The sequence below is a fragment of the Mixophyes fleayi genome, chromosome 6 (genome assembly GCF_038048845.1).
Source record: "Mixophyes fleayi isolate aMixFle1 chromosome 6, aMixFle1.hap1, whole genome shotgun sequence".
Classification (NCBI taxonomy): Eukaryota; Metazoa; Chordata; class Amphibia; order Anura; family Limnodynastidae; genus Mixophyes; species Mixophyes fleayi.
The window spans coordinates 161,435,360-161,458,059 of NC_134407.1; the positions used below are offsets into that span (position 1 = coordinate 161,435,360).

General features: G+C 41.1%; 1 protein-coding gene across 1 annotated transcript in view; it reads left to right on the forward strand.

Moving 5' to 3' along the window:
• The first annotated feature begins 3,899 nt into the window (after window positions 1–3,899).
• MATN4 (matrilin 4) overlaps window positions 3,900–22,700 on the forward strand; it is a 63,202-nt gene continuing 44,401 nt past the window's right edge. The window contains exon 1 of the mRNA XM_075176949.1: window positions 3,900–3,965. The gene's annotated coding sequence lies outside the window, so the exon portion shown is untranslated. The remainder of the gene's footprint in view (window positions 3,966–22,700) is intronic.

Genomic DNA, 22,700 nt, shown 5'->3' on the forward strand with positions numbered 1-22,700 from the left:
ATCCAGCCTTGTCCACGTCAACAATCTCACCTGTGTTAACGAGAGAATCACTGACCTGATGTCAGCTGGTCCTTTTGTGGCAGGGCTAAAGTACAGTGGAAGTGTTGTTTTTAGGATATAGTTCATTGTCGTGGCAAAGAGGGACTTTGAAATTAATTGCAATTCATCTGATCACTCTTCGTGACATTCTAGAGTATATGCAAATTGCCATCATAAAAACTGAGGCAGCAGACTTTGTGAAAAATAATATATCTGTCATTCTCAAAACTTTTGGCCATGTCTGTATAGCTGATGGACAGTATATGACCTCACAAGGAAGGTTACCTTCATTACCCAGCCTTCACTATACTACCCAGAAATATACCAGTGAACACTTAGGGATACATTTTTCAAGCTGCGGGTTTGAAAAAGTGGAGATGTTGCCTATAGCATCCAGAGTCTAGTTATCATTTATTTAGGGCATTCTATAAAATAACAGCTAAAATCTGATCGGTTACTATAAGCAACATCTCCACTTTTAACAAACCCGTAGCTTGATAAATTTACCCTTTAGTCATCAAAGCAATCTAAGAACCAAAGAAAGGCAATACTGTGACATTCAATGATGGCAGCTGTAGCATTACAAAAGGGAATCACACTCTAGCAGAAGGAAAATATATTTGATAAATTGTACCAGCTGAAGTGCAAAGCTGTGGTCAACAACACCAAGTAGCATTGACATAAAATCAAGAAAAATGAAACAGCCCTAAAAGGTCTGGTGTATAATAATGTCAAAAAAAAAAACTTACAAAAAATAAGATTAATAATAATACAATAAAAAGATGGTACCTGTGAATGATTACTACTAATATTATTACATTTCATAATAACAGTAAAAAATATGCAAAACCAAAATCTTGACATGGATTCTTGGAATGACTCGAAAATCAAATTATACCGTAATAGTACTACAAATAAATAACTTAAATCACCACAAATATGTAATGAATCAAGAATGGTGATGATTTAATTAGTTATGAACATCACAACTTTAAATATAGGAAGTCTCTTAGAAGCAAATTCAATACCAGTGTCCCGACTATATCCCAGGCCCTGTGGCATTACTCTTTTAATGTCGACTTAATGTGGCCAATCACACTGACGACATTGTCAACTCGTCTGCACTATTTAAGTGTCGGCATTTAGCCTGCCGACATTTTCATGACGGCAGGTTAAGTGTCAACATTTGCTCTGTCGTAATTATCTACCCTACCCATCCAACACCAGAGCTTTCCCAAAAAAAGCGCATATACCTTAAGATCCTGTCTTTGAATGGTCAAGTAAGTCAATTACTCAAAAAAAGCAGCTAAGTCCATGTTGTGAGTTCAGCAAAGATATTATGAGAAGGGTAATGGAGCTGACACCCACCTTGCGCAAAGGCTCAAAATCTGACGTGTAACCATGGGAATTCCAGGCGTTTATTCTAGGTTCTGGCTAATGGCTTGGCTACCACTCCTTTCCACACTATCCCCCTTGATATTTGCGCTAGTTATGGAACCTCTTGCTGCCCGCATTCATAACATTGCTGATATATCTGGTGCTCCCATAGGCTCTCGTGACCACAAAATAGCTTTGTATGCTGATGAACCATCTAGCCATCACTAAACCCCACATTATCCTTCCCAACCTTCTTAAAGAAATTCATGACTATAGCATTCTCTTTAATTATAAAATGAATAGAGATAAATCCAAGATTCTTGACTTGAATATACACCCTGATTCAAACCTTGAAACTGAATTACAATTTTCACTGGCAAAGTCAAAATTTTGGGGTAAACATAACCAAAACATATTCTCAATTATATGTGGGCACCTTTCCCAGACTCATTGAATCTGTAAAATCTGATATGGCGCAGTGGAACAAGCTCATCCTCTCTTGTTTGGGTGCATTGCCTATAAATGAATGTCCTTTTAATACATCTGGCAAACACTTCCTGGTCATATCCCAACTCATATACTCAGCAATCCCTCTCTAAATTTATATGGGAAGATCAAATGCGTATCTTATTTAAAAAGCAAGATCATGGTGGCCTGGGAGTCCCTAATATTATTAAATATTATCAGGCAGTGCATTTAGTTCAGTGCATTCTCTGGCCACATCAGAGGGTGTGGACCCACGTAGAAGCGGACCTGTTGAAATTGTATTCCCCACACTCCTTGTTATGGATTGAGCCTCATCAGTGGACTAAAGAATTGAACCTTAAGCCCTACGGCAGAATTTTCGTTATCCATATGGGATCATACCACCCAATTGTATCAGCTGCGCTCTCATTACTCCCTTTTGGTCCCTTTGTGGAACAACACAGAATTTCTGCTAGGGCGGACCCACAAAGACTTCCATTTTTGGACTAGACATAATATTCTTTTTGCCCTGCACCTCGCTTCTTTTGCGGATTCTCAGAGTTAAGCACTAGATTTCTGTTCCATCACTGCGTATTCTATCAATGCGTTCAATTTAGATATTTTTATCAGTAGCTTAGCGCCCCATTACCCACTGATCATTGTTCTTCACTAGAAACTCTCTGTTTCAAAACTCCCTTGTCTAGAGGTTTACTCTCAATATTCTACCATCTTATTTTGCTCCATAACCAACCTCAAAAAGATCCACATGAACTGACATGGGAAAAGGACATGGAGGAGGTCTTGGACCCCAAAGAGTGGACCAGAATGACAGTTAATTTGGCCACAACTTTCCGTGAGAATCAAAGAAAACTAATTCAAACTTTTCTACTGATGGTACTGGGCCCCTACCCGTGCAATATTCTTGAACACTTTTGATCCATGTTGGAGGTGATGCAGGCAATAGAGTACCTTCTTGCATAATTGGTGGTCCTGTCTGAAAATAAAATGTTGCTAGGAGAAAATCCATAACCTCATTAAATGTGTAACAGATGTCCAGAGGCCAGATACCCCACTCTGTTCCCTCCTACCAAGGCCCATTCCGGACACTCCGCATCCTATTCAAAAGCTGATTAGGCATATACTGGTGTACACCAATTTGATTTAAATACACACATACATGGCTATAGCTAACAGTAGATGAACCTATGTGCCAAGGTTTAGGGGATACCTAAAACATTGAATAATTGACATAATGTCTAAGTATATGTGTAAAATACAGTACTAAATGTTTGCAGTTTATAATATATTGAAATCTATGAGTTTATGACCTGCGATTTTTAAAATTCAATAATATTTTTTTTTTTAACAATAATTAAGTATGGCAACCTGGTTTAAATTGGTAATCTTGAAATTTGGATATGTGATAGATGCTTGGTCAACCATATGCATCATATTCACAACTGCAAAGTGAATGCATTTGTTAATTGACAAGGTTTTGGTATTCACTGAATGGTTAGTGGTTATGAATCAATTTATGGACCACCTCACAAGAAGTTTATGAGAATATTCGATTATAAATTTTTAGTGTAAAATTGTGTTTTTGAAGTCCAAATAACAAAATGGAAAAATGTACATTATAAACTGTTCTTTTCAAGAAACATTTTGTTTTTCAAATAGTCATAAAAAACAATTCACAGAAATACAGGTCAAAATATTTAACAATCCCATTTCTCTCATCTCTAATAACAAAAGCACAATTTCAAATTTACAACCCTTTATAGGCAACCAATATTAACTACTGTTTTTTAACTTGTATCAGACAGCCACTATCAACACATTGTTAGGGGCACTAACAGTCTCCCTCTACAGTGTAACAGCAAGCTTGCTATTTCCAAGCAAAAAAACTTCTGTACAACTGGACTGTGACAACTTTAGTGCTAATCTGTGTTGTTCTTTAGGCTTACTGCAGCAGTTCCAATTTCAAGATGGGAGGGGCTCTTTTTTACCTCCCTGAATTAAAAATCTGCACAGTTCTCAGTACTCTCCAAACCAGGGATAGAAAAGAGAAGGAGAACAGGTTTACAGTAAGCAACTTCTATTTACACTTATGTTACTGACAACTTTAACAGCTAAGAATATGTGATTTTACATTTTTATGTATAAAACTGGTGTAGAATATGTGGGTTACTGGTGGTTTCAAACATTTAAAATGATATATTTTTAATTATTTTTAAAGCATGTTGGAATTCTGTTTGAGAGTTGATGTTATATTTTAATAAAGAAATGCAAGTCATATTTTAAGAAAAAAAAGTACATATTGTAATTGTATAATCAATTGCATTGGAGATAAGTTGTAATTTGGAGATGGGGGTACACAATGTGCAGTCTGCCCCAGCAGGATGCAACTACTCTGGCTAAACTTTCATTGGACAAGGCATAAGAAGGGCTCAGGAAGCATTTAAACACATGTAGACACTTTGGAAACATTACTTAATTAAAGCTGCTTTGATCATCCATTCTTGGCAGACAGTCTGTGCTAATTTGCAATTTTGACTGTTTTCATTGTATTACTGCTTACCTTCTACATTGGGTAGATTTTATATATGCTTGCAACTGTAATATGTACAAGTCATTGTTATCTTTTATTAATGCAAAGTAAAAATCAGGAATTTGAATTGTGGGACTTTGGAAACCTATGGCTACCTATATTTTGTTGAACAATAATTCCCAGCATACTCTGCCAGCTGTGACTTCTGCAAATCCAGAATATACCTGTAATTGGGTCTATATGTATCAGAAATAGACAACCTGTAGCTCTTCAGCTGTTACTGAACTACAAGTCCCAGCAGACAAGCTGAGGCTTACATTTTCACAAATGTTAAAGAGCCACAGATTGAATTGCATTTATACAGGGAATGCCACCATGCACCATGTATTACAGGAAACAATTATTCAATATATAAAACGCATAATTTCATACACTTATATTATTACCAATATATTGCTACACTTGAATTTTTTGTTGTGCAGTATAATATTGCATTGTTTATATGTTAATAAGTATGTTAAGACAAAGAAAATCAAATACTATTACAAAACAGTTGTCCCAAGAGCTCACAATCCACAGTGTTATACTCTCCAATCATGATCTCTAGTTAATTTATATTACTATAATAAATGATCTTGTGCAGGCTGCTTATCCAGTATTAGAATTGAATTACATTTGATACATAAGATCCTAAGAGCACATCCACTAAAATAACTTTGCAGGTGGTAATGAAGCACAACTCCCATCATGCTTTACCAGCCAGAACATGATGTGGGCTGTAGCTAATCTTTAAATGGAGAGGCACATAGTAGTGAATGAGTTACACCTTTTCAAACATATATGGTGCATGTAGTAGCTAGTGTCATCTAAATCTTAAACATACATTATTACTTTATGAATTCTGCCACTGAATCCTGCAGGGCCTACTATCCAATTTGATGTTGATTGTATATCTAGAGTCACTGGCTTCCTGTCTAATGCCATTGCTTACTTAATCTTAAATGACCACATATAGAATGTATTATAAGAAACTAACCACTGGTAAGCAAATAAGATAAACAGTCCTCTGTACACTGGCAACATTGTTGTATTATTATTATTAATGATCAGTGTCTACTACACAAATTCTCTATTTACTCTAGAATTAAATACAGCTTTGATACATTATAACGTAAAGCCTTAGGATAATCTAAAGTGACAGCTGACTTTCCATGGTCAAGGGGACATAAGAGAAGGTAGTAATTGTTTCCTTATGTTTTCTATATACAAGCCATCCATCTATTTGTATGCACATTGCTCTCAAGGTATGCACTGTAAAGAATATTTGGGTGTTTTTTTTATTTATATTATATGCCGTTGTTTATGTCTAGCAGGCATATAAAGAGACATTATATTATATTCTGCCATAAATCCCCTACATATTGCATTGCATATTGTTTGTTTTGTTCAGAACTTCTCAGAGGTTTCCACTTACTATGTTTGGTATTTTGAACCCCTCAGCTATACTAGCCAGTTTTACAGACAGTTTTAACACCCCCAGCTGTCTCCTACTTGGGTATACAGACAGTCCAACTAAACGAGTGATTTATCTGCAGAGGTTTGAATGGGAGCTTTTAACAGTAGGTGTCTGCAAATAGCTAGTTAAGACTGAAATAATTTACAGGCAACATTGGGAAACTTGTGGTAGAACTATATATATATATATATATATATATATATATATATATATATATATATATATATATAAAAATAAATATATATATATATATATATATATATATATATATTTTATACACATACATACACACACACACTCACACACACACACACACACACACATGCACTCACACATAAGTGCATGTATTAATAGCCCTAACAGTACATACACATTTTTACACATTTTATAAAGAAAATAGTGTATGTACTTGTAGAGCTCTTAAAGAAGTAATCCTGTCCATATAAGTCTCTATTAAGCAAGCCCAACACCCCATGGAGAGGTAGGTGGAGATCTCTTGCCCTTGGACTCTCACCCACATTCAGTGCCATTGCTACCACTATGCAAACCAGGACAGTTGCCTTGGGTGCCGCAGTGTAGGGGGGCGCCTAAAACACTGAATGAGTAATACACTCATTCAGTGTCTTGATTATCACTACAGTGCCACCGCGTATAGCGCAGCTCCATTATTAGCCCCCTTGTTATTAAAATTCTGACTGCGAGAAATTGCATTGTGCACCCACAACTGCTTTTATTTTAATATGACTGCAGTATATGTTTTTAGGCTTCTTAGCTATAAAATGAATAAGAGACTAAGGGCTAGATTTACTAAGCTGCGGGTTTGAAAAAGTGGGGATGTTGCCAATAGCAACCAATCAGATTCTAGCTGTCATTTTGTAGAATGTACTAAATAAATGAAAGCTAGAATCTGATTGGTTGCTATAGGCAACATCCCCACTTTTTCAAACCCGCAGCTTAGTAAATCTAGCCCTAAGTAGTGATGTAAATGTATACATTGAAGGGTGGCTATAGCAATTACCTCAGTTCGGAAGGCATGTGTAAGATTGGTCTTTTGTGTTTATGAAGATCCAGAGATGACAAAGATTACTGTCCTTGTTTTACATTGTGTTTTAAGTGTTCTTACAATGATCCACCGTATTACCTATACGTGCCTACTCTCCAAAATTTCTGGGAGTTCTCCTGGGAGAGCATAACACCCCCCTGGATACAGTCAACTTCCTTATTGAAGTGGACAGAAAGTGACCAAGATGATGCGATTCGTCATCATAGCCACGCCCCCTTGCAATGCCATGATCATGTGTTTGCATCATTTCATCCTCCACACCTGATCCTCAAAGCTCAAAAGAACGCAACAATGATTGTCTATATGTAGGTTCCCATGTGTCCTGTGTCCTGGTGTTCCCAAGACAGTATCCATTTTTACAGTCAGTCAATCTTTAAAGCATACCTGTTATGCATTTAACATAATTGCAATGTACAGTGCTAACACACATGCCAGAATTGATAAAATATGAGCTATAAAACTGTTACCCTCTCTTTCTGTGCCATAAATCCTTAGGTGAAATTTAATTAGTTTTGGTGTTGACACTAAGCCCATGTGATCATCCAGTGCCAATGTACTGAAAGCTGGCAGCTTATGAGGTCACATGAAGCTTCTCAAGAGCATACTGTGAATATTCCTGCCAGAAGATGGGTTGTTCATACTCTAATTAGTTCTCATAAATATCTGCCCAGAAGATGGCATGTAAAAAAGTGAATAGAGAACAGACTAAACAGCTGTAATAAACAGTATATACAGATCTGCTAAGCGAAATAGTTTTTTCCAGTGAGATTGTCGGGAACAAGTTACTACACACTGAGAGGCAAAATTATTGCTGTGCACTTTTGCATGCAACAAGGTTAATATGTTCATTTAGAGTGCAATAGTAAGCATCGTTTATTTCTAAAGCACCAACATATTACATGCAAATAAAACATAATATGACATGAAACAGAAGGAAAAGATGGTCCTACCCCAATGAATTTTCAATCCAAAAGGTGTGAGGAACAATTGATACATAAGGTAGCGGAATAACAATTGTAGCTGTTGGGAGGAAGTGTCTGTGGTTACTGTAAGGCAGAAGAAGCATTATCAGCCGCTAATAATAAAGCAACCATGGGGGATCGGCATTTCTATGCAGCCACTGGTAGTGTGGTATGTTTGGAATGAGAAGAGACAGTGGGAGATAGCAACATCCAAGATGAACTAGTCATTGTAAGTATATTAAGATAGTTAGCTGCTGGTAACCATAATTGCCCTTCACCATTTATCTTAACTGAACATCCTTCTTCTGGCTCTGGAAAGGCCTTTCGCTTGTACTGCACTCCTGTGGCTATCGGCAGCTGTGTGCATAGTGTGTTTCTTTAGTATCATGCTCGCTGCTGGAAACAAAGTGACCAAGCAGGCCACAGACGTGATGAGAGGAGGAGAATAGATGGCAACAGTAATGACAGTTGAACTCAATGGGTCCAGCAGCTGAATTGAGATTGAGGGCATTCCAGTAGATCTTCATTTGGTGTAAAGACAATCCTTCGTACTAATCTGTATTTCCCACTGCTTTCACAAACATTTGGGAAGTCAATTTCGGTGTTGCATTAGCCTTATAGCTACAACATTAAATGTGTGATAAAGTTCAGAATTACTTTAAGAACCTAGGGTTCTTGTATGCTTCATCCTAGGCTCATCTATAGCTTCATTGTTCAACATTTTTTAAATATGAATAGGACAGAAATGACTGCCAGAGTTTGTCTGAGGTTCCAAATAAAAAATGTGCTAAGAGATTATCTAGCTGTGCTCTGGTGATGTTCAGAACACCCTTATTTTACCTGATGACAAAATAACATGACACATTCCCCTCATGAGATCCAACAGTTTGGGCAGAGAGCAAAAGAGGTAGATTAAGATGACCTTGGATTAGAGAATTCTATGCAATGACATGCTGCATTGCTAACATAGAGCAAATGGCATTTCCTTTGTTTTGTGATGTGCACAAGCTGGCAAGCAAATTTTAGCCCAGGGAACAAGACTCAGCACAGCAGGCTATTAGGAACATTATAAAGGAGAAAAAAATGCGGGAAGCCCAGTGACCCAGCCCAAAGTGACAAAAAGTTGCGTCTGAATTTCTCTAGAACAGCATGTGCAGCCCTTCTACCGTCATAGGGGCCTCACATGACCCTTAATTTCACAGGTGAAATAAAGGCTGGACATTAACCTAGCACTCTCACATTACTCTTCCCAAAAGAAGCCAGAGGGCAGGGACTGATGTGAATGATTGTATATTGTCTGTAAAGAGCTGCGTAATATGTTAATAAATAAATATGAATGAAGAATCCAGCATTATAAGCAAAATGTCACATGGCTGATGGTATATTTTATATTCACTTTGACCCAGCTAGTGTTCGCAGTGTCCTAGGGCAAATACATATTGGGCTCTTGTTATGCACCCGTGGCACGCTCAGTTTGAACAGCAGTGCAAATAGAGATCATTGATATCTATGGTAAGCAGAATGTTAGCACAATAAGCTGCGTGTCTCATTCATCGTCCATCAACGGTTCAGGAGATTGTCAGTGTGTATTTACATACCATTTACAATAGAACCAATGTTTTTGGCAATGCCCAGAGCTCGAACTGAACATACCTCAAGCGCTTAAAAAGCTGTAGTGTGTATTTTGCCTTAAAGTCCATATCCTTTGGCCATTCTGTTACTTTAAATGGGAATAGTACTATAGTTACATGAAGATTATTGAGCTATATATCACTATGATAAAGTTTTATGAGCTGATCAGAATTGAGAATACTTGAGGTAAACTTTTTGGGCAGATTGTATCCTGTGCACACCAGACTATCTGTCTCTATCAGTATTGAATTACATAGGCAGTTGATAACATAGAACAACAGTTTGTACTTAGCATACATAGTTTATGTACTTATATTGCCAAACATCTCATGTTCTATCAAAAAATGTATAGTTTTACACATATATCTGCGAATGTTATAGATTTGTATTTTTCATCTATAATATAGTGTTTCCTAATTAATTTATCATTGGCCCGTGCAAGAATCCCGCATCTAGGACAGGGGGGCCAGTTACCCACAAAGGCCGGGTCGAGGGCCGAAGTGTCCAAAGACTGCTGGACTTATTACAATTTAAATAGACATATTTTATTGATGATTTTATTGATCTAAAATCTTCTTGTATTTTATATATTGTGACTTCCTTAGATGTTGCTCCTGGCGCTTATCCCTCAACCTTGATACTGGTTTGAATCAAAGGCAGAAGAAAAATCGTAGAAAAAATTCGGAACAGAACACTTAAGGCCAAATTCCGCCAGAGAAACGTGCGAAATTCCGCAGCCAGATGCGGAATGAGGCTAATGTTTCGGAGAACTGTTTTTGAAATTTAGCTCATCCATAATATTATCCAGTACAGACCTCTACACACCAAACTTCTTAGATAAAATAAATATTTTTTTTTTTAATGCTTCAGGGATGGAACTGTTCTAGTGAATAATGAAATACATGTCCTCATAATGTTCAACCAAATGTTTGTTTTAAATATTGCTGCACTTCAGATTGCCTTTACAAACTAATTGTACAGTATCCAACTTGTAAAAAAAACTTTATTACTTCACATGAAGCAAACATGACAGATAAAGAAACAAAGTTTAAATAGCTCATGGTGTCCTCAATTTAATGAGAGAAACAAAGTTAAAGCAAATTAACTGTATATCTCGATAATTAATTAATATATGATAAATTGATAATTATATATGAGTAGATTTCAAATATTTTTTTAAATGTAAAAATATATATTTTTAAATTAGTCACAATAGCAAACACAAAGAGACACCTAATATATTTATTCAGGTGGTTCTTACATGGACTGAGGTATTTTCTCATAAGGACTGAGTGAGATTTAGTGAACAGTTGGATTTTATGGTCTGTGTTAAAAATAGTCATCAATGTGACTATGGTTAGAAAGGGTGATTGTTTGATAGGATTGGAATGTTGGTGCTGAAAACCTATTTTACTCTGAGAGCAGATGCTTGAATGCAGGTATTCAGTAGATGGCTGTGCATTGCAAGATATGTCACAGAGCTTCTTCTGTTACTGGTACTTGTGTGATTTTCCTCTTACAGAGGTCCTTTGACCTGCACTCCATAGTTTATTTAAAATGCTTTATAGTACTTTTATAGCCTGAAACAATCAAAGAAAGAAAAGGAACTTAACATGCGCAGATCAAAATAATATTTAGATGCGATCTCTCATCAGTACACATTCTTTTCTTCTTGGTAATTACACTATATATATATATATATATATATATATATATATATATACTGAATATATATAAATATATATATACTGAATATATCTATCTATCTATCTATAATGGTTATGTGTGTGTATATATCATCATCATCATTTATTTATATAGTGCCACTGATTCCGCAGCGCTGTACAGAGAACTCATTCACATCAGTCCCTGCCCCATTGGAGCCTAAAGTCTAAATTCCCTAACACACACAGACAGACAGAAAGAAAGAGACTAGGGCGGCGATTCCCAAACTGTGCGCCGCGGCTCCCAGGGGTGCCGCGGCGCTGTCACTGGGGTGCCGCGGGCCGGGCCAGCCATAAAAAAAACCAAAACACAGAAACTTACCAATTCATCGGGCGCCGGGACCCAGCAGCCTTCTCTCTCCCGCAGCTGTCACTGAATATCGACGTCAGTAACAAGCTGCAGGAGAGAGGAGGCTGCTGGGTCCCGGGGCCCGACGGATTGGTAAGTTTCTGTGTTTTTTGTTTTCTTATGGCTGGCGCCTGGCGCAGGGCAGAGTGAGAGGGATCGTGGCAGAGGAGGGGGACAGAGGATGGTGACAGTGGGACAGAGGAGGGGGACAGAGGATGGTGAGAGGGGGACAGAGGATGGTGACAGCGGGACAGAGGAGGGGGACAGAGGATGGTGACAGCGGGACAGAGGAGGGGGACAGAGGATGGTGACAGCGGGACAGAGGAGGGGGACAGAGGATGATGACAGCGGGACAGAGGAGGGGGACAGAGGATGGTGACAGCGGGACAGAGGAGGGGGACAGAGAGTGGTGACAGCGGGACAGAGGAGGGGGACAGAGGATGGTGACAGTGGGACAGAGGAGGGGGACAGAGGATGGTGACAGCGGGACAGAGGAGGGGGACAGAGGATGGTGACAGCGGGACAGGGGGACAGAGGATGGTGACAGCGGGACAGAGGAGTGGGACAGAGGATGGTGACAGTGGGGCAGAGGAGGGGGACAGAGGATGGTGACAGCGGGACAGGGGGACAGAGGATGGTGACAGCGGGACAGGGGGACAGAGGATGGTGACAGTGGGACAGAGGAGGGGGACAGAGGATGGTGACAGTGGGACAGAGGAGTAGGACAGAGGATGGTGACAGCGGGACAGAGGAGGAGAGCAGAGGATGGTGACAGCGGGACAGAGGAGGGGGACAGAGGATGGTGACAGCGGGACAGAGGAGGGGGACAGAGAGTGGTGACAGCGGGACAGAGGAGGGGGGCAGAGGATGGTGACAGTGGGACAGAGGAGGGGGACAGAGGATGGTGACAGCGGGACAAAGGAGGGGGACAGAGGATGGTGACAGCGGGACAGGGGGACAGAGGATGGTGACAGCGGGACAGAGGATGGTGACAGTGGGACAGAGGAGTGGGACAGAGGATGGTGACAGCGGGGCAGAGGAGGGGGACAGAGGATGGTGACAGCGGGACAGGGGGACAGAGGATGGTGACAGCGGGACAGAGGGACAGAGGATGGTGACAGTGGGACAGAGGAGTGGGACAGAGGATGGTGACAGCGGGACAGAGGAGGAGAGCAGAGGATGGTGACAGCGGGACAGAGGAGGAGGACAGAGGATGGTGACAGCGGGACAGAGGATGGTGACAGCGGGGCAGAGGAGGAGAGCAGAGGATGGTGACAGCGGGACAGAGGAGGGGGACAGAGGATGGTGACAGCGGGACAGGGGGACAGAGGATGGTGACAGCGGGACAGAGGAGGGGGACAGGGGGACAGGATGGTGACAGCGGGACAGAGGATGGTGACAGCGGGACAGGGGGACAGAGGATGGTGACAGCGGGACAGAGGGACAGAGGATGGTGACAGTGGGACAGAGGAGTGGGACAGAGGATGGTGACAGCGGGACAGAGGAGGAGAGCAGAGGATGGTGACAGCGGGACAGAGGAGGAGGACAGAGGATGGTGACAGCGGGACAGAGGATGGTGACAGCGGGGCAGAGGAGGAGAGCAGAGGATGGTGACAGCGGGACAGAGGAGGGGGACAGAGGATGGTGACAGCGGGACAGGGGGACAGAGGATGGTGACAGCGGGACAGAGGAGGGGGACAGGGGGACAGGATGGTGACAGCGGGACAGAGGATGGTGACAGCGGGACAGAGGAGGGGACAGAGGATGGTGACAGCGGGGCAGAGGAGGAGAGCAGTGGATGGTGACAGCGGGGCAGAGGATGGTGACAGCAGGGCAGAGGATGGTGACAGCGGGGCAGAGGAGGCGGACCGCGGGCAGAGGAGGGGGACAGAGAGCAGAGGATGGGGACAGAGAGCAGAGGATGGTGACAGCGGGACAGAGGAGGGGGACAGAGAGCAGAGGATGGTGACAGTGGGGCAGAGGATGGGGACAACGGGGCAGAGGATGGGGACAGAGAGCAGAGGATGGGGACAGAGAGCAGAGGATGGGGACAGCGGGGCAGAGGATGGGGACAGAGAGCAGAGGATGGGGACAGAGAGCAGAGGATGGGGACAGGGGGCAGAGGAGGGGGACAGGGGGCAGAGGAGGGGGACAGAGAGCAGAGGAGGGGGACACAGCGTGAGAGGGGCAGTGGAGGGGGACACAGCGTGAGAGGGCAGAGGAGGGGACAGCGTGTGAGAGGGCAGAGGAGGGGACAGCGTGTGAGAGGGCAGAGGAGGGGGACATTGTGAGAGAGGGCAGAGGAGAGGGGACAGCGTGACAGAGGGCAGTGTGTCTGGATGCAGAGGGGGCAGTGTGTCTGGATGCAGAGGGGGCAGAGTGCCTGAGGGCAGAGTGGGCATTTTTACATACAACTAAATAAGTATTTCTGTCCTGACCTAAATACTTATTACAATTTTTTGACCCAACTACTTCTAAAACAGGACTTCTCAATAATTATTTTGGAGGGGTGCCTTGAAAAAATTTGGAGACTCTAAGGGTGCCGCGAACTGCAAAAGTTTGGGAACCACTGGACTAGGGTCAATTTTGATAACAGCCAATTAACCTACTAGTATGTTTTTTTTGGAGTGTGGGAGGAAACCGGAGCACCCGGAGGAAACCCACGAAGTGCTAACCACTTAAGCCACCGTGCATATATATATATATATATATATATATATATATATTTATATATATGTCACGACTCTGAATAATATTTTAGTGGATCTCTGGTCTCTGCCAAGATAGAACTCACTCAGGAGTGCGGAGTCTAACGGGCAGGAGGTTTTCGCCAGTGACCCCCGCAAGAGGGTATGGATTTTGCTGCTCCTATCCCTCAGGTTGCGGTCTCCCAAATGAGTGCTGGAAGAGTAATAGTGGAGCTTTAAACACAATAGATGGATACAGGTGGTCAGAGAGAATTCTGGATACTGGAGCAAATAGTTCTTGGCTCAGTGGTAACACACGAAATAGAAATGCTAAAGTGTAATAGCAACAGTATAGGTGATGAGTCAGGATAATTGCAATAGACACTGGTGCAGTTGAATAAAAGAAGTAACTCAGGGCAACGGCAGACAATCCTAACACGGCAACTGATAAAATAGAAGTGATGAATCACAACACGCTACTTCCACACTTGGTAACTCATGGAGATTGAAAGGAATATATAGAGCAACAGTTCAATGGTAACTCAAAGCACAATAGACGAATCACTGGTACAGCGGCAGTTCAGACAGAGGCAGTAGTAACTTAGAACTTGGCTGATCCGTAGGTAATAACTCAAACATAGCAATAGAATCATTGGCACAGCGACAGTTCAAACAATGGTAATAATAACATGGAACTTAGCTGATCCGCAGATGATGATTCAAAGCAACAGATGAGTTACTGGTACAGCGGCAGTTCGATGATACAGGTAACGAAGAAATTGAACTTAGCTGATCCGTGAATGGTGATTCAGAATAGCAGGTGAATTACTGGCATAGCGGCAGTTCCAATGTAAAGCAAAGGCGTTGAACTCGTTGATCCACAGATGGTGACTCTGAGTAGCAGTGATGAGTACAGGTGTAACAAGCAGTTCGTTAATAATTGTTCAATGTGTGGAGGTAACGAAGGAGTAGAACTTAGCTAATCTGTGCATGGTGATTCAAGCAAAGAGTAGAACAGCAGCGGTCCCAATGACAAGGTAATGGAGGCGTTTGAGATAGCTGGACGAGAGGTGATGATTTCAAACAGGAGTGCTGAGTCCAGGTGAAGAATCAGCTCATAGACGGCAGCAGCAGCAGCGAGGAGAATAGCTGACTCCAGACATTACAACGGACAACAGGTGAGACAGACCACAGGAAGCCAAATCTTACTAAGAGTGGGTAACTCGAAGAACAGGCTAAGGACAGGAAACCATGGGAGGTTTAAATAGTGCTCCGAAATTCTTAGAACCAATGGAAACAGGTAGGTCATAAGCACAGGTAACAGGTAGCACATGCGCAGAAGAAACTACCAGTGATGTCTCAAAATTGAAGTTTAGTAACTTGATCACCGCTTACAAGGGGAAGGTAACAGTGTTGGTACCTGACTATGGGACCGGTGTGTGACAATATATATATATATATATACAAGTTAACCCGTGCATGATACTTATGCATTCTAGTCAAATCAAGCTACTTAAGGTGTTAAAAAGGTTCTTGTCATGCATTTGGGCCATAGCCCAGGCCTCAACCACCAACCACTCCCCACTGTCACCCCCGGCAACCACCAACCACTCCCAACTGTCACTTCTCCTTCAAGAAATATATATATATTTTTTTTAAATCTTTATAAACACTTTTAACAATTAACAAATTAAATTAACAAATTAAAAACATCTTAGTATACCAAATTTCAGCCCTTTCTGATTTTTTTTTTTCACACACACTAAGAATTTAGTAGGTCAGTGTATAACTCCGCCCAGCAGGTGGCTCTGCAGCTTGGTTTTATTTTTTCCACACACACACAGACAGACTAACACACGCCACTAGACATTTATATTATAGATATATATATATATATATATATATATATATATAGATAACAAGATGTAAACACTGGCGCTCAATGCAGTATTGTATATAAAGTAATATAGTTCAAACCCACATATACACCTCTTCCACGTGAGGAGGCAGCCTTCCTACAAAGCTCTGGTTGTTAAGGCCGGAAATAAAAGTGATAGGTACAACAGATGGATGGCACACTGGTGATGTTAGCAGATTATGCTAAACAAGGTGGGAAGAGATAAATAGGCATGAGGATAAAATGCAAGTCTCTGGGTTGGTGTCCAACAATATATGCACTAAATACAGTTCTTAAATCCAAATGCTAGACAGAGTGAACAACCGTATCAGACTCTGGTGTGTAGAGAGTTAACTGCAATGTCACAATCAAAATAAATATATATATATATATATATGCAGTTATTGCTCAGACGGAGCTGGCTGGATCAGTACAACCCAGCCTACAAGCTCTCCAATTGTAAAACAACAAGGGACAGGGATGAATAGAGATATGCAATGATGGACAGTTCACCAGATATCAATATAATAGGTGGAAGCGTACCAAAAGGTGATATAAACCAGCTTATCTATATCAGGGTCTCCAGGAGGGAATCACGGCTCCATCTAGTGTGTCAGGAACAGGTAAACCAGCAAGTGCAGTATGCAGTAGTTCTTGGTCTCGGGCAGCCGTCCCCATGCAAACACCGTTATAAACTCCAATCAACCGAAATAGTGAAGATAAAAGAGCCATATAGTGTAGTAATTTATGTACGAAGAATTTATTCAGCAATAGTATAAAATGCAAACTCACATTGTACAAAGTTATAATAAGCTTATCTGTAATATGCAGTAGGTCAGCTTGTACCAGTATGGATCCCTGGAAGATTTTACAGGTATTACCAATGATCTCCGCACAGGAGTATCAGGGTATATACACTAAGTGTCCAGGATAGTAGAGTGGCCTAAGTCAGTAAATACAGAGAATATAGGGGCCTCAACGCGTTTCGTCGTAAATAGACTTCTTCAGGAGGAAAGATGAATGTCCCTGTTCAGGGCTTGTTTATGTACTGTATACGGTGGCCATTTTGCGCATGCGCAGTGCTCAGAAGCTCCCACGCATGCGCAGTGCGCGGCCACTATCGCGCATGCGCGGAACATCCGCGACCGCGCACTGCGCATGCGCGGGAGCTTCTGCCACTATATACTTTTACCATTTCATTTATTTACGTCTTTATTGACAAGTGGATCTGGATGCCCAAGTCAGGGCTTCCAGTTTCACTGCTCATACGTTAACTGGCGACAAGTACAGATGCACCAAGAATGGCCCTGGAAAAAAGCTAAAAGTTACCGCTGCCCGTCAGTATTTAATCATAAACTGTAGCAATACGTGGTGATTGAAAATCTGTGTTATTGCCGCAAAATCATAAGTAGGAGGCAGAGTGTTGGAAATAATCGTATTTACTGCTTTTTATCACTTTGTTCCTAAACTAACAAAGTTCAACAGACAGCAAACAAACTCTCTCAGACTTTAATTGTATTGCCTTAAGAAATCAGTTTATTCATTACAAGTAGACGTTAGCATGCCTTTGTGGCCAATGTCTTCATTTAAAAGAATTGGATCTTTGTTTTGATGGCAAGAACAGACATAGCTTTTAAGTGTCATGTAACATTTTTCATCATTGTGCCATGTAAAATAAACTACATAACTCCCGTCGTTCTTACTCCACAGTGTTCCTGGCTTTGAGATTATTGCACATTAAAATTCACAGTACTTATATATATTAGCGTGCATTCCAGTAGTAAAGGATTGCATTGTGCACTGCAGACAGGAAGACAGGTTTGTAGGGAAATGCATGGCTGGTGAGGTGTGACTTATAAAATATAGTTATTTCTCAGTGAGATATAGCAAGGCAAACAGAGAGCAATGTTTTACTACTCTGCATGCCTGCAGAGCTTTCGTCCTGACAGTTGCCTTATTTGTGCTGTGTAATGGTCTGTGATAATAGTGTATTTGTTAGCAACAAGGTGCTGGAAATGAAAGGAACGAACAGTGATTTATACCTAAACCAGTGGTGTAGTTAAAGTGTAAAGATGCTTTTATAGTTTGAGACACCACAATTATATTTACAAATCTTATTTTAGACCAATGTTGCCACTTGTCCCTAATTTTAATGGACAGTCCCAGGTTTTAAAGATTTTTTCCTCTATTTTTAAATATTGACCAACTGCACAATCAAATTCCTACTTTTTCTATGTTTGATGCAATTATTGTCACTTATTCTTATAATCTAGGGTTTATATGTAACTATTTTGAGAAGTATTTATAAACAAATGAATTATAAATGACCTAATAGGAGCTCCAATAATGTATATGATGTGCATAACTGCACTAACTGAGAAGCAAAGTGTTGCTGGAAACTGTTGATTTACAATGAGAGTCTCTGATTCTAAAATATTATGGGGTCTATTTATGAAACATAGAAAAACTCTAAATCTGTTGAAAATGGTTGTTTTTGCCAGAGATAGGGCTTCTCATTAATTAATAAAGGTTAACGATGGCAGAAGCTATAGCCGGGTATTGTCGGTGATAGGCTTTCGTGTGGGAGGGAAGGGGCACTATTTAACAAGGACAGCAGCATTACCAATACTGCCACTATCCTGCTTTCATCATCTTAGGATAGAAGTTTCGTTGCACAAGAGAAAAAAATGTATTAGTTAAATAAAGCATTTTTCTCTTTTTTAATATAAACATAAATATATTTTTTTATTTTTTACTTACTTCATTTACAATTTTTGTATTATTTTAGTTTTTTACCTAAAGTAAAACTGAAAGCTCAAGTTGGGCTTCCAGTTCCACTGCGCATGTGTGAATTGGCAATGACAGAGATTCCTGGATTGGCTGGCAAAGCAGTAAGAGTACTCTTACCGCTGCCAGCTTGTATCATCGGGGAGTTGAGCACCGCTTAACTACCTCACTGACATTTTGTTCATAAATCGCAAAAAGCAGTGATAGATCATTTAGATTATCACCCCTGCATAATAAATAGGCCACTGTATTTTGTGTTTTGTTGAGATGGGGAAACTGAACTGTACTGTCTTGTTCTATTTACTTAGAAAGTAGCTGACACTTCAGTATCTTCCACAACCCTAATCACTGGCTTGGCTCAATTAAAATTTTTTTCCAGCAAACTGTTCCAATTTAGAAGGGACATTCAAGATTTGAGGGCTCTGTCTGTTAACCCAATGGGTTCAGCTTTGGGTCAGGAAGTTGGGAGGTATCTCCTATTCACAGCTGCTCTGCATGGGTTAGGATGCACTGCCAAGTGTTTTGGGCAGAATCGTCATTGCCAATAGGTACTATAATTAGCCCCCCTATTAAATTAAATAGTCCCCACTATCACCCCACCAATATAGTAATATCTCATACTGTCTAAGGACTAGCCCTCACATTTAATTAATAGCCCAAGCCCCAGCCATATTACATAAAGAGCCCTTCTTCCCTCCACACGTATACATTCATCACTACCCACCCCCACGCTGGTTCTCTCAACCCATACACAGTCTGGGCATATAATACAGTTCATCTACTGTTTAAACTTTGAGATTTATGCCCAGGATTCAGAACAAGGCAATTAGGCAATTGATACTGAGCACTCCATATGTACAGCACATACATAAAAAAAATACATCTAGCACACTGAAGAAGCAATGTGGAACCATGCTCGGTTGATAGGAAAAATAGGAATTTCACCAAGGGTCACAATCTTTCAGGGAGATTGTAAAACTCCGCCCACAAATGCATATATTTCGACAAAACTCCACCCACTTCCTATTAAGCCCCATCCCTATCGTTGGATGCCAATCGGGATGTCCCATCAAAATCGGGACAGACAGGAAGTAAGTTTTAATGACAGCCTTTTTGGAGGCAGCTGAAATATGATTTTTTTGCTGTGCTTCCCAAAATGTAGATTTATATAGGTAATAACACACTATATTCAAACAGAATGAATGCAGTTCAGTAAGTCAGGTGCACTATCTAACAAACTAACCTCCTTCTATTAAACTATCACTTTGAATGGTTTTATGCCCACAGATCCCATCAGTGCCGCCCCTGATTGTCTGTATGCAGCAGCACGGTGGCTAAGTGGTTAGCACTTCTGCCTCACAGCGCTGGGGTCATGAGTTCAATTCCCGACCATGGCCTTATCTGTGTGGAGTTTCTATGTTCTCCCAGTGTTTTTTTGTGGGTTTCCTCTTGGTGCTCCGGTTTCCTCCCACACTCCAAAAACATACTAGTAGGTTAATTGGCTGCTATCAAAATTGACCCTAGTCTCTCTGTCTGTCTGTTTGTGTGTGTATGTTAGAGAATTTAGACTGTAAGCTTCAATGGGGCAGGGACTGATGTGAATGAGTTCTCTGTACAGCGCTGCGGAATCAGTGACGCTAAATAAATAAATGGTGATGATGATGATGATTTATCATTAATTTCTGATGGATTAATTCATCAGTATTAGTAGAATACAATAGGATAGCTTGCACTACAATTATTATCTTTTATTTATGAGGCGCCACAAAGGGTCCCCAGCGCCATGCATAGATCATGGGAAAACAGTACAGGGATACAGGATAGTGCAGAAGCAAAGTGCAGTAAAAACAAAGTGCAAAAAGCTGATATAGCGCTAATAATTATATCTGTCAGATGTTAAATGTTAGATAATTCTGTTACCTGAGATTAAGAGGGCACTATGTACTGATAATAACATAAGGATATTATGCTCCCTAGTTTATTAGCGCTATATCAGCTTATTACTGTATTTATATTAGGATACTGGTGAGACCTTGCAAAAATTTCCCCCCCCCCTATTTTTGCAATTTTAAACCACAGTTCACAATATTTTTATTATTTCGCTCATCTACTTTCCATTTTAATCATACCTAATAAAAGTTACATTTTATCTAGCACCTACGGAGTGCCTCAAATTACACTGTCTTTTCTTTCTCTCTTCCCTCTTTATACCTAATTGCAACAGTGTTGGGTGCACCCCCCCGATTAGAGTTTCTCTTCGGGTTATTAAAGCAATTATTATAACAAGTGCTTAAGTTATTTTCCCTAGTGCGGTTTTCTACCCAAGTTAAAGTGCAAAAAGCATAAACAAAGTGCAATAAGTTGAAATAAATACCAAGTGAGCTGAGAAAGGAGCACAGGCCTAAGAAGTAGAAGTAAATTCCAGTGTACAGGTAGAAAAGGATGTGAAGGAGGCAGGTGGGGAGTGAAAAAGGGGTTATGTCAGTGTCCAGTAGAGTGGGGCACCACTTACAGGATCATGGCAGAGATAAAAAAGATGAGGCACTAGAGAAGAGTAAAAAGATGGGGCAAGAGTCAAATGACGAAATGGAGAGAAGAGGCGAAGGGCTAAAGGTAAACAGGAGGAAGAGGACACAAGGAAAGAGGGCCCTGCTCAAGGGAACTTACAATCTTAAAGTGAGGGAGACTGACAGGAGACACAGAGAGGCAAAAGGGGATGAGGGACAGGAACACTGAAGGGAAGGAAGCACAAGAGTAAGAGAAGAGGGGGCGAGGTATAGAGAGGTTAGTATACAAAGATAGAGAAGATGGTTATAAGAGGGCAGTTTTAGGCGGAGGAAGGGTAGGCTAGCCTGAACAGATGAGTTTTGAGGGAGCATTTAACATTTGACAGGCTAGATGACAGGCTAGGTGACAGGCTAGGTGCCCCCCTTCCAGAGAAGGGGGGCAGCGCAGGAGAAGTCTGAAATGCATGAATGAGGGGTGGTGACTAGATGGGAGGTGAGACGCCAGTCGTTGGGAGACGGAGTATGAGTGGAGATGAGGTTGGAGAGATATGGAGCAGTGGAGTTAGAAAGGGCATTATAGGTAATGGTGAGGAGTCTGAAGAGGATTCTGAAGCGGAGAGGGAGCCAGTCAGTATAGGGCTTGGCAGAAGAGGCCTGGCGGGAGAGCTAAATAAGTAGGGCTGCTGCATTAGTATTCAGGGTGCAGGGAGCAGTGCAGAGTCTAAGCCCTGCCCCCTCAGGCAGTGGGGTCCACCAGGGATTTCCCTGATACCCCGGTGGGCCTGTCCGACGCTGAGAGGGTACATTTACAGGGGCGATCCATTTAGAGAAATTACTTTTGTTGTTATCTGCAGAAGAGGAATGTGTTACAATATATTATTTACTTGTTTATGTACAGCACATGCAATTTTATAGCACACACAAATTTTGAAAGGCACAGTATCCCTGCCCAATCGATCTTGCAATTTAGTTTTTGGTGACAGGGCTACACAGAGTCAAACAATAATGCAACAATAGCACAGATTTTTCTATCCCCACTTCTCGCAGCAAAAGAAAAGCAGATATTGACTTAATTTATTTATAAAATATGACTGGAGTAGCTGAGTTATACCCAGCTTCCCGGTGAACTGGCTGAAGTGTTAAGTGT